Consider the following 14173-nt stretch of genomic DNA (forward strand, 5'->3'; position numbering starts at 1 on the left):
GTTTCAAATGAGTCTTTCCCACTCCTACCTGGGGATGGTAGGGATTGAACCAAAGACCTCATATAGATTAAATTACAGCCCTGCTGGTTAGGCTATGGCCCTCCTTGTTTTTGAGGGGCAGGGAGAATGAGCAAGGTGAGTTTACAGGGCTCTGTCAGCTACCAGCATCAGGGATGCAGGGTGTCTTCTATGGAGGTATGATGTGGGGCAGTGAATTTAGATGGCTGTTGGGGTGTTTAAGCCGTGTCTTCGCCTGTGCTCAACTGAAGGTGTTTCTGGTAGCTGGGTGGGGAATGATATGTGTGTCACCTGAGGCAAAAATCCTTGCTGCCACCCCCTATGGTGGGTGGACAAACTCCCCACCACATTGCTAAGTGAAAGATCTCCCCCTCCTGCCTAGTGGCAAAGCTGGGTGGTGGGACTCAGCAGGAGGGAGGCGTTCCACAGAGCTTTGCTGCTGGTCCATCTCTGCCCCTAGAGGCTGGGAGCAAAGCTAGGCCATTGAATGGGGGTCCTCCTCTGTCTGTCTCTCTACTATTGCAAATAGGATGCTAAACTAGTTGGGCCCTTGGCCTGATCCCACTATGTTCTTATGTTGTTTGACCTCTTCATCCACAATAAACCCTTATTTGGAGTTTTCCTTTATGCCTGCCTCCATTAGATATCCTACTCCAGTGTTTCCATGTGGCTGAAACTATTTAAACTGTTAAACACTGCCAAGAGAAAGCTTGTACTTCTCTCAAGCGTGTTCTTGATATTCATTCTGCGCTCTTGCGATAGCAAAAAATCCCAAGCTAATTCTATTGGCAGTTAAACGGTTCGCTGATTCATAAAAAGCTTGTTTAAGAAAATGTTTGCTTGTGGCAATAATGAAAAAAAAAGGGCAAGTGTTCCTTTGAAACACAGCCCTGGGCACAGAGAGGGATGTTCTGTCTAGGGATAGAGATTGCCACTGATAATTGCCCATCTGCTTGAGGAGCCCTGGGTACTCGAGTGCAGAGCAACACAGCTTATTGTAGTAACACATTCATGAACTGCTAGACTAGCATGGACCAGGTAATGATCCAAGATGCACTGAGCATAAGAGACAAATGAGGGAATAAGATATTAGAAGAGAAAACTAAAGGTTTCTCTGTGGGCAATCCGTTCAGTTCTTGCTTGGGCACCCTTATTAGAAGCTGGTCAGGGTTGAGGAGTGTTTTCCTTTTCACTGGCCAAGAACATTGTCTCTTTTTTTTCTATTTAGAAAGCTGCTCAATTCTCGAGTATGGAATAATGAAGGAACAAGCCACTGGAGACCTGGTGCATTTAGAATTCGCAATGCAGGCAGGGCACGGTGCCATTTCCCCTCCTCACTGGGATTCATTTGGAGAGTTGTTTCCCACAGAACTGTCAGCCTGACACGTTGCATGGCACCTACTTGCCCGGGTGTTTGTATAGGAAAGGAGGTAGGAGGCATATGAATCAGTGCCATGGCCTGCCAAGAACAACGAAGTAGGTACACAGCACTGGGCGGTGGGGGGAAGAAAAATGCGGCAGGACATCTAATGACCGCAGCGAGACAGCATCGCTGGGATTGTTAGAAGTGGGCACCCCGTGGCCACAAGTGACATCACCTCTGTGCCACGGTCTGCTTCAACAGAGAAAAGCTGCTTCTCACAGCAAGAGGGGAAGAGTGCGTTAACGCCAATTTGGCAAATGAAGATGGACGTGTGGGTGAGAAGTTTGGAAGATTTGAAATGCAGGCATCCAAAGCCTTGTTTGCAGCAGATGCGCACTAAAGCTTCTTAAAGAACACTATCCAAGAAGGCACTGGGGAAATAATGGTTGAGAGAATGCAGCTTAAATTTCCAAGCCATGTGCTGAAATCCTCCATGGACTCACTGGGGGGTAGATTACTAGACTGACTCTAGGCTAGTGAATGCCAGGAGTCCTTTATTTAAGAAGTGACGACTCCTATGCAGTAGATCAGTTTTGAGATTTAGCTGATCCGGTGTGGAGCCTTGGGGAGGTGCACTAGAGTCGTCTGAGGCCTGGAGCTCATCACCGTTGAAATTAAAGGTAAAGGGACACCTGACTGTTAGGTCCAGTCGCGGATGACTCTGGGGTTGTGGCGCTCATCTTGCTTTACTGGCCAACAGAGCCGGCGTACAGCTTCCAGGTCATGTGGCCAGCATGACTAAGCTGCTTCTGGTGAACCAGAGCAGCGCATGGAAACGCTGTTTACCTTCCCGTCAGAGCAGTACCTATTTATCTACTTGCACTTCGTGCTTTCGAACTGCTAGGTTGGCAAGAGCAGGGACCGAGCAATGGGAGCTCACCCTGTCACAGGGATTCGAACTGCCGACCTTCTGATCGGCAAGCCCTAGGCTCTGTGGTTTAACCCATAACACCACCCGCGTCTTTGAAATTAAAATGAGCAAGCAAATAAATCCAGAAGCAGCTTGCAGCACACCATGAGTGGTCACTATTCAGGACACAAAACAAATTATCTTGATGAGGTGCACAAAATGGTTTGCATATCTGGAATGAGACAATGGCTTCCACAACATGATGGCATGTGAACAGTAGGAACTCGATAGGAACCTTTATTTTGGATTGCAACATTCTCTTTGGTTTTCATGCGTGTTCTGTTCCACGCCATACCCTAATGGTCTTTCTGATTTACGAAGACTATTAGTGGCATATATCCAGGCAGGTGACTGAATTTCAACCATTTCAGTTCCAATAGTCATCATGACTCAGAGGATGTGCTTCAGCTGATTTTGGTCCTTCAGTGGTCACCAGAGTGAATTACAGCATCCAGCCAAGAAAAGTGTTATCTAAAAATGCCCAGTGAGGGTGTAGTTTTGTGACATTATGCAAATGTTTCGGAGTCAGACAAATTTTCTGGTTGCCAGCTGGGAAGGTGGGATACATGGTACCATGCAGGTTGCTAATTCAGGTTATTCTTCCTGGTCTTATCTGATCCTCTCAGTTTCTTCTAGGCAGGCTTATTTGCCAGGCCTCAAATCTACTTGAAAAATATGTCCTATGACCTTGGAGCTCTGTCTCCAATGAGTAACAGCTAGCAGCAATTAAGGAAGAAGGAAGTAGTAAGAGGCAATAGGAAGATCATACACCCTGCAGAAGACATGGGAGGATAAACCTGCAACTTTGGTAACTGTTATAAGGACCAATTTTTAGAAGTCAGCGGCACCTTGATTTATTTATTTTTTACCCCCCGTCTCTCAATAGTGGAAAATATGTTGTTGATTTTATAGCTTGACTTAACAACCTTCCATTTAAAAACAAGTGCTCTAATCATCATTTTAGGAGGTAGCAGTCTGCCAGGAAGCTAGTTCTAAGCAGTTTGTGTGCACTGCACTTGTACAGTCCAAATGACACGTCTAGTAACTGCACTATAATTTCTGGCAAATGCTGGCAAATGCACCATGTATATTTAGGACTCACCCTATTTTTTGCTTGTAAGTTGTTTAAAATTGTTTTCAGTGTTGTATTAAAAACAGGGGGGGGGAAGGTGCGTAATAGATGAAAACAAAGCAAAACAATGTGTTTGAAGGCAGAAATGTAGCCTTCCAATTCAACCTTCATCCTGTCACTTGCCACCCCTCTCTGATGTGTGATGCTAATGGTCATATTATGGGGCTGGTGGACACCCCCTACACAATCTTCATTAGCTGTTTGAATATCAACCTTCCTGTGAATCTTGGCTGATTTTTTCTGGATTTGTGTTATAACAGGAAAAAATACAAGGAGAAGAATATGGTGTAGTGATTAGATTATTTTAGGTGGCAAACCCATGTTCAAATCTCTGTTGGGTACTGATTAAGTTGGAGCAATCATAGTCTCACAACCTGACACATCTGAGGCACTTGTTAGGATCCTGAGAAGAAGTGGAGGGGAAATAGAAAAGAAAAGATGTGCCAATGGGGAAAAAAAGTTCCCCATTTCCTGTCTGTCCCCTTTAAGATAGCAAGTGGGGAAACAAGATGTCCCGAAATCCAATAATCATCTGAATGACAGCTTGTATTTGGCACTACATAAAAAAGAGAGTTATTTTTTATATCCCACACTGCAAAAATAATTGAACTGACGTCATTACAAAAGCAGAGTCCTAATAGCTACATGCCTTTAAAGTTAACGTATGGTTAATGGCTGGGCCATCTTACCTCCTTGTCCTATTTTGTAGGTAATCTTTTCCATCAGTAATTGGTTCGACTAGCTAAGATGAGGGTGGCATTTCCAAAATGCCATCCCATTTATAGTTCAGAGCAGCAATGAAAGCACCGAAAATGTAGAGCTCTTTTCCTCTTATATCTGTCCTGTGGATAGAAGAAAATAAGGGGCTAACAGAAGAGCCGGTCATTACATTATTTGGTACGCTTTTTTAAAAAAAAGTTATGTACAAAGTGTCTAGAAACACTTTTACTCATTTTACATGCATGGCACTCAGTGAAATGCCAGGGGATTTGCATGAAAAATGAACTTGAGAGCCTGAAGTCAAGAGCACAGGTCTCAGTGTCGGCTCAGTGCCGCAACTTCTGATATGGTGACAGTTCTGGACGCCATTGCCAAGAGTTGCTTCTTGTCCCTGGTGCGATATCGCTTATATTAGACATATCATGCAAAACCAGCTGGAGGAATCAAGTTTTTCAGCTCCATGCTCTGATCTTGAGCAGCAGACTTTTTGTGGGAAATACAGCTGCCAATTGCAGATTTCGGTGGACACTGCGTCAGTCTGCTCAGAACTATCCATATTGCCAACTACAGTAAGTAAAGGACTCGGGTGTTTTGTACACAGAACTATATTTGCAAATTTGTATATACCCTAAAAAAATGAAAAACTGATTGAAATTCCCATAGAAAAAAAATGATGGGTCTCTGGAAACTCAGAATGAACTTGCAGATATTCATGGTACAAGTTCTTTGAGAGATATTGAGAGCCAGTGTGGTGTAGTGGTTAAGAGCGGTAGTCATGTAATCTGGGGAACCGGGTTCGTGTCTCCACTCCTCCACATGCAGCTGCTGGGTGACCTTGGGCCAGTCACACTTCTTTGAAGTCTCTCAGCCCCACTCACCTCACAGAGTGTTTGTTGTGGGGGAGGAAGGGAAAGGAGATTGTTAGCCGCTTTGAGACTCCTGAAGGGGAGTGAAAGGCGGGATATCAAATCCAAACTCTTCTTCTTCTTCTACTTGTCTGTCTCGGGAGACAATGGAGTGTGCCTTTGGAGTCTCTGGGAGGACATGGCACAAAACAAACGCTTCAGATATACTTCTAAAATATCCTAAGTTGCTTTTAGAAATCTTGGTATGTGAAAAATGCAAAGGTTCACAGAACGGTTATGTATCACTTTCGGTGCTGCATGCTTTACAGAGCTGAGACTGAAACCACTTGAACACTCTAGACTCATCCAAATTGTTAGGCCAATGTAACGAGGCAAGTGTTGCAAGTGGCAAAAACTGGAGTGTGCAAGTCCTAGTTCAACAGAAATGCAACACTACAGAAATATGTTTTAACAAAAACCCTAGTGAAAAAAGTGAGACAAAGTGAACAAGTGGAAATAATATATTTTGAAGTCATTGATACTGTATTTATTGAAATAAACAGGAGATTTTCTGAAAATGATGAAATAATCATTGCAGTGGCATCTGTTGCTGACTTGGATTTTGAGGAAACAAACCCACTTAGTTCCCCAGGAATCCTACTCCTGACAAAATATGAGTTTTCTCTGGCCAAAAATGTCTTATGAAAACAAATGTTTCAAAAAATCTACAAGCAAAGAGTGGCATTTGCAGATACATATCAACTTCTGGCTACTGAAAAGGCTTTTGCCTACAGCACGACCATCTGTGACTCACCATTTTCTTTAACCCAGACCAGCTGCAGAGACTTTTAGTGTTTAGCAAATAATAATAATATAATAATAATTTATTATTTATACCCCACCCATCTGGCTGGGCTTCCCCGGCCACTCTGGGCGGCTTCCAACAAAATATTAAAATACAGTAATGCATCGAACATTAAAAGCTTCCCTACATACGGTTTTTCTTCCATTTGAAAAAGAAAGGACAGCTAAACTGTTATTTTGACAAACTTGCATTAATGTGTCCCCCCCCCCCTTTTTGAAAAAGTGTATTGTGAGCCTATTATCTAGAAAGGGTTCATTTGCATTTCTCAAGCATTTTTATGTTACCGTCAATATTTTACAAAATTAAAGACATTAATTTCATGGACTTCAATAAAGTTATGTATATTGTTCTCACAACCTCTCCCTTAAAGCTCACCTTTGGTTGCATCCTTTAATGTATTTTTATTCTGTTTCTTTACCTGTTGTTGTTTTGCACTGGTGTTGTGCATTTTACAAGATTAAAACTGAGTTTCTGAGAAAGCAGATCCCACTGTTCTATCACTTCCTAGTTATGCCATAAGCTATTTTGTTTTATTACACCTTTTGATATTCCCGTTCAGTGTACTTAACACCCTTGTTTCTGATGAAGCACAAAGCATACATCTCATTTAATTCCTGATGTTCACAATGAATGTTCTGTTAACTCAGCTTTTATATAACCCATTATGTAAGTTAATGGGTTTGCACAGAGTAATATTCTTCTTTGCCAGTCTGGAGACAGGGGATCTGCTGGCACCCTGCACCATAAAAAGAGACCTCACCAAGAAACGCTGCCTCCCAGCATGGCCACAGGGCTGCACTAGTGCTTTCACAGTGAACACCAGCACCTTGCACTGAGCCTGGAAACAAACTGGCAGCTAGTCCAAATTGGGTAAAATTGGTATGATGGAATCAAAGTGTCTGGCACCTGGCTGCAGGATTATTAATATACTAGTTATAATTTATGGAAGCTTTCAAGTACTGGGTCACCAAACTCAAAGCTTCCTACTAGTTCTATTCCACTGTCTACTCTCCTAGGTAAAATCTATGCAGTTTGCATTTTATGGGATTAAAAAATAATAAAGCAGTATACTTTGGGAAAGAAAAGGCTGTGATGGCCTAGGACTCGGGCTCGGACTTGGAACCAGAGGGGACTCAGTCGGCATCTGAACCTAGACTGGGGCCTGATTCTGAAGAGCCGCAGTCTGCACAGGTTCCCCTGCAACAAGCACCAGCTGGGCCGAGTCAGATGCGATTACCTCGTTGCCTTCAGCTGGGCCATCACTTACAGCTGCTCCACTACCAGTTTGGTCAGGGGAGGCTGAGGCGGCCCCTTGGTCTAGTAACCCACCGATGTCTCCCGAGCTGCAGAGGCTAAGATCTGAGAGAAGGAGAGACCTGAGTACTCGCAGGAGGAGTGCTTGCCTTTGGGCAAAACAGGGAGGTGAGTCACCGGGGGATCAGGACCGGCTGCTACACCGACAAAGATAAAAGGCTGTTGGACCCCGCCCCAGGTTGCAGGAGCAACAATGCTGTATGCTAGATCCTGCCTGAGATCCTGTACCTGTCCTTGCCTGATTTCCTGCCTTGTGTCCTGCCTTGGCCCTTTTGGACTGACTCCCAGTGGAACCTTTGGATTCTGGACCGGTCCTGGACCGCGTTTCATGGGTTACCCCCGGGCCCAGCACAAAGGCTTTAAGTCTTTTGTGTCTCGTATATGTGATGTCCAGGATCATTGGGATGGCTAAAAAGACATCTCTTTAAAAAAATGAAATCATGGCTCTGGTTCAGCAAGGCTAATCTTAGCTCTTATTGCTTGAGTACTTTCAAATCATATCCTCCAGTAGTTCATGGGTGAAAACAGGGATAATCTTGTGTACTTACAGCAGTGCCATTTTCACATCAAGGGCCAATTGCATATGTCTCCACTTCTCTCATTCTTAGGTGGAGAGCAGCTGCCCGCTATTTCTTTACTAAGGTCAGTACTTGTTTCTCATTCAGAAGATGTTCATTAACTGATTGTAACTTTTTATTTTATTTTTATTTTTTAAGGTATGATCCAATTTAATGTCATGACAGGCCTAGTTATAGCTGGTTTCAGCACCACAGCCAACCATATTATTTCTCAAAGCTGACAATGATTCAATTTATGACAGAAACAGAGGCTTTGTTTATCAACCCTGCATAATAAGATACAGGACCACTCTCTCTGTAACTGTTAATATTATTATTATTACTTAACTTAACTTAATTTAGTTATATTATATTCCATTCTTCATCCAGAAGGAGCTCAGGACAACAAACACAGGTAAAACAATTAAGACATCTAAAACCAATTTCAATGCAGATGCAAACTTGGGAAGGTCTCTACCTAAAAGCTTTGTTGGCAGACAAAGGTCTTTTCACTAGACACGAAAAAGTCCTGTTATCATAGCACTTCAAGAGAAAAGCAAATTTGGAGGGGGGGCACATGTGTGTGACAATGGACGCGGTGGCCCTTTTTTAAAAAAATCACCCTCCGCAATTCTATAGGGCTCAATTCTGCACCCAAACAGAGCACTTTAGAAGGCAATGGTTCAGAGACAACTTTTAAGTTAAAATTTTTGCTCTCTGTGCAATATTAAAACTTACTTTGCCCCAAAGTTTGTGGGCCCTGGGGAAAGTGGGAAATGTGTAACGGTGCCTAATAGAAAGCCTAACTCCAGTGGAGGAGAAGCCTCAATATGTCCAGCCCTATCCCTAGACTGTATGGATCAAAAGCTTCCATGCAGAGCTTATTCAAAAATTGCAAGATGAGTTTTCTACCTTAGAACTGAAAATACAAAAATTAATAGATACCAACAATAAGGAGAAAAACAGCGGGGGAGGCCCTTGAGTTGATTCCACACTCTCACAAGAGATATAGCTATTGCGTTTACTAATTCCTCCCAGAAGAAGAGAAGAGTTTGGATTTGATATCCTGCTTTATCACTACCCTAAGGAGTCTCAAAGCAGCTAAGAATCTCCTTTCCCTTCCTCTCCCACAACAAACACTCTGTGAGGCTGAGAGACTTCAGAGAAGTGTGACTAGCCCAAGGTCACCCAGCAGCTGCATGTGGAGGAGCAGGGAATCGAACCCGGTTCACCAGAATACGAGTCCACTGCTCTTAACCACTACACCACACTGGCTCAGAGAGATACGCTTATGAAAGTAATCAGGGGAAAAGGTCCAGTGGAATTAGGATGCTGTTTTCTTTTTCTGAATGACCTTAGTGCTGAGATTTTGAACAAAGCCACACATTCAAGCCAGCTTCCAGGGCTTCCCCTTCATGTTAATCACAAACATGGATGACATAATACATAAAGCCACTGACAAGACAGAACTGTTTCATAATAATATCTTTACTGAATCTCTCTCTCCTTTAGAATAATAATTGATCGAGGAAGATGCAGAAGATCTGCCTTTACGTATGCACCTGGGATGAATGGCAAGTGGCAACCACCACAAAATCTCTAACACAGGATAAATAGACCAAAATCACCAAAACTAAAAACTTCTGCATTATCAAGATTCATACATCCATACTTTTACAGGAAATGCTGAAAAACATTTGCTACACCACTGTTCAAGATTATGTTTGCATGATACGTTTCCTTCTTTACTTATTGCTATATTGCCTGATTTACTGGCGCAGTAAGATTTAGCGTGCCTTATTTAATCCCGTTAACTTTTCAAAGTATTACTGTTTACGGCTTGCAGGGTTGGGGAAGGAAAAATGGTACTCTTGGAGCCTATGTTACAGTCATGGCTGTAAAAGACATGCCTAGGCATTTGTTCTCACAATTTGCAGGTCCATTGATGGTGGAATCCCCTTGTGGTATTTCTACAGAACTGCTAATTTCTGGTTACTCCCGCAGTGGACCTGGAAAGGCTATGGGGGTTAGTGGAGGGGGATTACTGGGTTATGGTTCTCATTTTTGTTCTGTTTCTTGCTGCTGTGCTATGGGAGACTTATAGACGCTTAGCACCGCTCAGTTCAGAGATGCTATTCAAAAAAAATTCCCCTTGAATCGATTAATCCACAGGAGATATTAAATTGCTTACATTAAATGTGAGGAGTCTGAGGGATGTTATGATAGTGGAGGATCTCCAACTAGTTAAAGACTTGGAGGACCTCTTTCTTCAAAAAAACCCAAGGTGTTAACAAGATCCACAAGGCAGGTTTATTTTTGTTTCAGGCCAATGTGATTATAAACAGTTAACTCTGGCATCTATTTATGGTCCCAAATCAAACCAATATTCCTTTATGGCAAAGACCTTGAAAAAAAACTTAATTCTTTCACTAAAGGGGAGATTATTGCTGCAGGATATTTTAATATGGGCTATGATAATATGCTAGATAGTAGTTCAGCTTCTGCATCTAATAGTAGGTGAAAAGAAAATTCAGTAGCACTACCCAGGTAAGGAATGCAAATAATGTACTAAGTCCAATTTCTGGGAATGATGACAAGGAGGTGACCCGTGGATGCCAGAAGTGGCAAAGTCAGTCTGTGTATAACCAAAGAATTTAATGGAACCATCCCAGCAGAAGAAACTTGGATACGCTGCATAACAGAGATGAAGGAGAATGAGAACCAGAGAGCGGTTGTTGAGGACAAGATAAGCAAAAGCTTTTCTTAGCTACAGACAGAGTCACAGTGGTAGCACATGGACCACAGCCATGCCAAATCTGTACTATCCATTGGTCTCCTGAAAAATGGCAACAGCAAACAAGACATAAACAATAGTAACAAATACATGTGCCCTTGATTCAGTCTTAGAAATATTCTGCATAGTGTACTGCAACAATCAAAAGTACAAGATTGTTGACAGCACAAATGGGTTTAATTTGGACAACATAGCATTAGCCATAGTGAGGAAGGGTGTGTCTGCTCATATATGTAAAAGAGCAGGTGCTTTGTATTTGGCGAATGTATTCCAAAATCAACCATTGCCAGGTGGTATTGTTAAAATCAGTTGTGAAATATTGGCTTGGTGCCACTATTGCTGCAAGGTTTTCCAGGTGTGAAAGAAAACAGCAAATGTTCAGAAGCTGATTGTCCAAAACCAGCAAACAGCAGAGTACAACGGAACAGTACTCCCTGTGCACCTACCAAGACCTGAAGTGAAAGACTAGTGATGTTACTGAAGTGACAAAGGAGAAACAGTTGCTGCAATCATAAGAAAAAAGTCTATGGGAAGTGCTCCATGATATTGCAAAGGAGAATGAACTAGAAGTACACCTGTGAGAGGAACCCATCTGTGTGTAGGCAAGAATCTGCTTCAGTGTATTGTGCAATTTGGGAAGATACCAGTCCAGGTTAATACTGGTGACATGACTGATATACTTAGAGGTGATTTTGGTTTCTTGGGGAGCCAATCAATCAGCATGAATGCCAGGGGAGACATCGACACCACAGATGGCAGAATAGCTTTTCTTTTCATATACAGTGGTACCTCGGGTTACATATGCTTCAGGTTACATGTGCTTCAGGTTACAGACTCCGCTAACCCAGAAATAGTGCTTCAGGTTAAGAACTTTGCTTCAGGATGAGAACAGAAATCGTGCTCCAGCGGCGCGGCAGCAGCAGGAGGCCCCATTAGCTAAAGTGGTGCTTCAGGTTAAGAACAGTTTCAGGTTAAGTACGGACCTCCAGAACAAATTAAATACTTAACCTGTGGTACCACTGTATAGATATAGATATGTATCAAAATCGACGAAACAAATCTATGAAGTCCAATCTATGAAACAAAGAAGTTATGTAATTATTTGACTTGACTATATACAGTATATGTGTGTGTGTGTGTGTGTGTGTGTGTGTGTGTATTTCACAAGTTAACTTCAAATCAAACAATTACATAACTTGTTTCATAGATTTGACTTCCCACCCACACTGCCACAGTGTTTTAATTCGAACTCTTATATATCAACTTCCCATTACAAAAATCCCTCTAATACTGTACAATTATTTTATCATTTTTCTTTCGCTGCTTGTATCTTGAATCCTGCCAGCTATTTCCTTTGGTTATAATACTTTTTCAAATAGTCCACAAAAGGCCTCCACACTTCTATTTAAAAAGTTCATCATTTTGGTTTCTTAATTTTGCTGTCCGCTTGGCCATTTCCACATAATCCATTACTTTTAAAAGCCATTCCTCCTTCATTGGAACCTCCTTTTCTTTCCGTTTCTGTGCCAATAGTATTCTAGCTGCTGTTGTCTCACACGCTTAAAATAGGTAACTCTAAATCTTAAAAAAAGACTTATCAAAATAGTGAATTTTGTCAAGGCATGTTAAAAGCGCAAAAGATTAGAATGAAATTGGGGAGCGAGGGAGGGGGCAGACTTCTTTTGTGAAGAGATTTACTGCAACTGTGAAGACTTCTAGTTCTCTTCAGAGATTGCTTGCCATGAGGGAAAGCAATCTGCTTAGGCCACTTTTAATGCAGTCTCAACATAAAGAAAAGGGCAGCTCTGTAAATGGGAAGGGTTTCGAAGAGATGTGGGGAAAGAGGAGCAATAAAGACGACTTGCAGAGCTTTTTCAACTCAGATGGCTTCACAGAAACAGTCTGTGGTGGCAGTTTCAGGCCTCCACACTTGCCATTTCTACCAAGGACAGCTCCTTCTGAGGTGATTTGTTTGCACAAGTGTCAAGAAAAGGCGGCAAAACAACAGGTGTTGATTTTATGGTGGAGCTGGTGCAAAGCTTGGGTCAGTCATAACGGAAGACTGCTGTCTATTTTTGATAATTCTCAAAATATTCTTTTTAAAGAGTTAATACTTTTCTTTGTCGTATGGCAGCTAGATTAATAAAAGCAAGATTCTACACATAGCTAAGTCTGAGGGCATTCTTCACCCTCAGAACATTATGGACTATAGTTGTCAAAGATATAGAACCTACTTGTCATTGATTTAAAATCTGGTTGTCCTACACTTGTTTCTTTTGTTATTATAATTGTCTTGTTTGTTTTACATCTATGTACATTACACCTTGATGTTAAAAACTTAAAAGAAAACAATGAGTTCCATGGGGAATCAAATAGCACACTGTTGGAGCCGTAACGGCACATGGGAGAAATACAAAGATATAAGGAAGAATAAGTCATTATGCAATAAAAACAAACAAATCATTTGCCACCTGCTGATTTACAGTGTATAGAAACATACAAGTTTGGCATTAAGCTTCCTGTATCCTTATGAACCTGGAATACAGAGATATTTTGGCAACTGAGCCAAGAAGTATATTCAACAGATGTTCCCAGTTAAAGCATGCTATCTTCATGGAGACTCAATCAAAAAGTGTGTTATGATTTCCCCAATGTATTCTGTTTTCATTCACACGCAACTTTAGTTGCTGAAAATACTTTTTAAAATAACTGACCTGTGTATATGGATATATGCATTCATATGTTTACATGGATTCTTGTATTCCTTATCAATTTTTAGAAGACTTTATTTCACTTGTAGTAAAACTTCATAAACATTAGCATCTATGTTTGCATTTGCCAGTTGAATCCAACATCTTTTTTATATTCATGAGCGGCCCAAACTCAAGAAAATAACCCTGTGTTGCCTGGTCCAGAAACTGCTGGTGCAATGGTTTAGGTGGAAGAACTGGGTCCATAAATCTAATCTTCCTTAGCCATCTTTAAAAGGTTTCTGTTCCACGCCATGCCATGAACTGAGCAATCTAAGGTTGCTTTGTGTAACAGCCTACCTTGTATTGAGATATGCACAAGCAGTAGGAACAAATTCCCTTCAAATAACATATTTCCCAGTGGAGGCTATGAAAAAGATAATGATGGCAAAGATAGCAACCAAGTTGAGATACATGGAACATTATTACCACCATCGAGTTACTGCTTTTACAAACCAGTTTCCTGAGGCAGTATTGTGCTGTATGATATAAGGCTTATTTCTGGTATATTGCTTCTCCTACCCCCACGACAGAACATTCTGTTATATCTCTTATATCGTATATCTCTTATATATCTTATGGCAGCCACAAACAGGATTACACTTACTTACTTTTACACAACCAGCAGTACTTCCAGAAGTATTTGTTCAATGTATTAAAGCATGGCTTCTTAGAAAAGTAAGAAAGCAAGCCACAACAGACATTCAGAATGTTACTTGCAAAACAGTCCTAATTAACCAGTCAATGTTACAATATCTCCAAAGCTTGTGATTGATTTTTCAGGGGGTTTTTTTATGCTAGTGGCAAGAAAATGAATTCCTTCAGGAATCATGAGGACACAGTTA

General features: G+C 41.6%; 2 long non-coding RNA genes across 2 annotated transcripts; one reads left to right on the plus strand and one right to left on the minus strand.

Moving 5' to 3' along the window:
• The first annotated feature begins 298 nt into the window (after window positions 1–298).
• Window positions 299–3347, plus strand: LOC310706126. Its single transcript, XR_014525705.1, has 3 exons — window positions 299–374; window positions 1247–1448; window positions 2978–3347. It is a non-coding gene; the product is annotated as an uncharacterized lncRNA (long non-coding RNA).
• A 363-nt stretch (window positions 3348–3710) lies between these two features.
• Window positions 3711–13351, minus strand: LOC310706123. Its single transcript, XR_014525702.1, has 3 exons — window positions 12895–13351; window positions 10553–11188; window positions 3711–4325 (listed from the first exon to the last, which is right to left on the minus strand). It is a non-coding gene; the product is annotated as an uncharacterized lncRNA (long non-coding RNA).
• Window positions 13352–14173: the final 822 nt, after the last annotated feature.

The sequence above is a fragment of the Podarcis liolepis genome, assembly GCF_965112155.1.
Source record: "Podarcis liolepis genome assembly, chromosome: 4".
NCBI classification, from domain to species: Eukaryota; Metazoa; Chordata; class Lepidosauria; order Squamata; family Lacertidae; genus Podarcis; species Podarcis liolepis.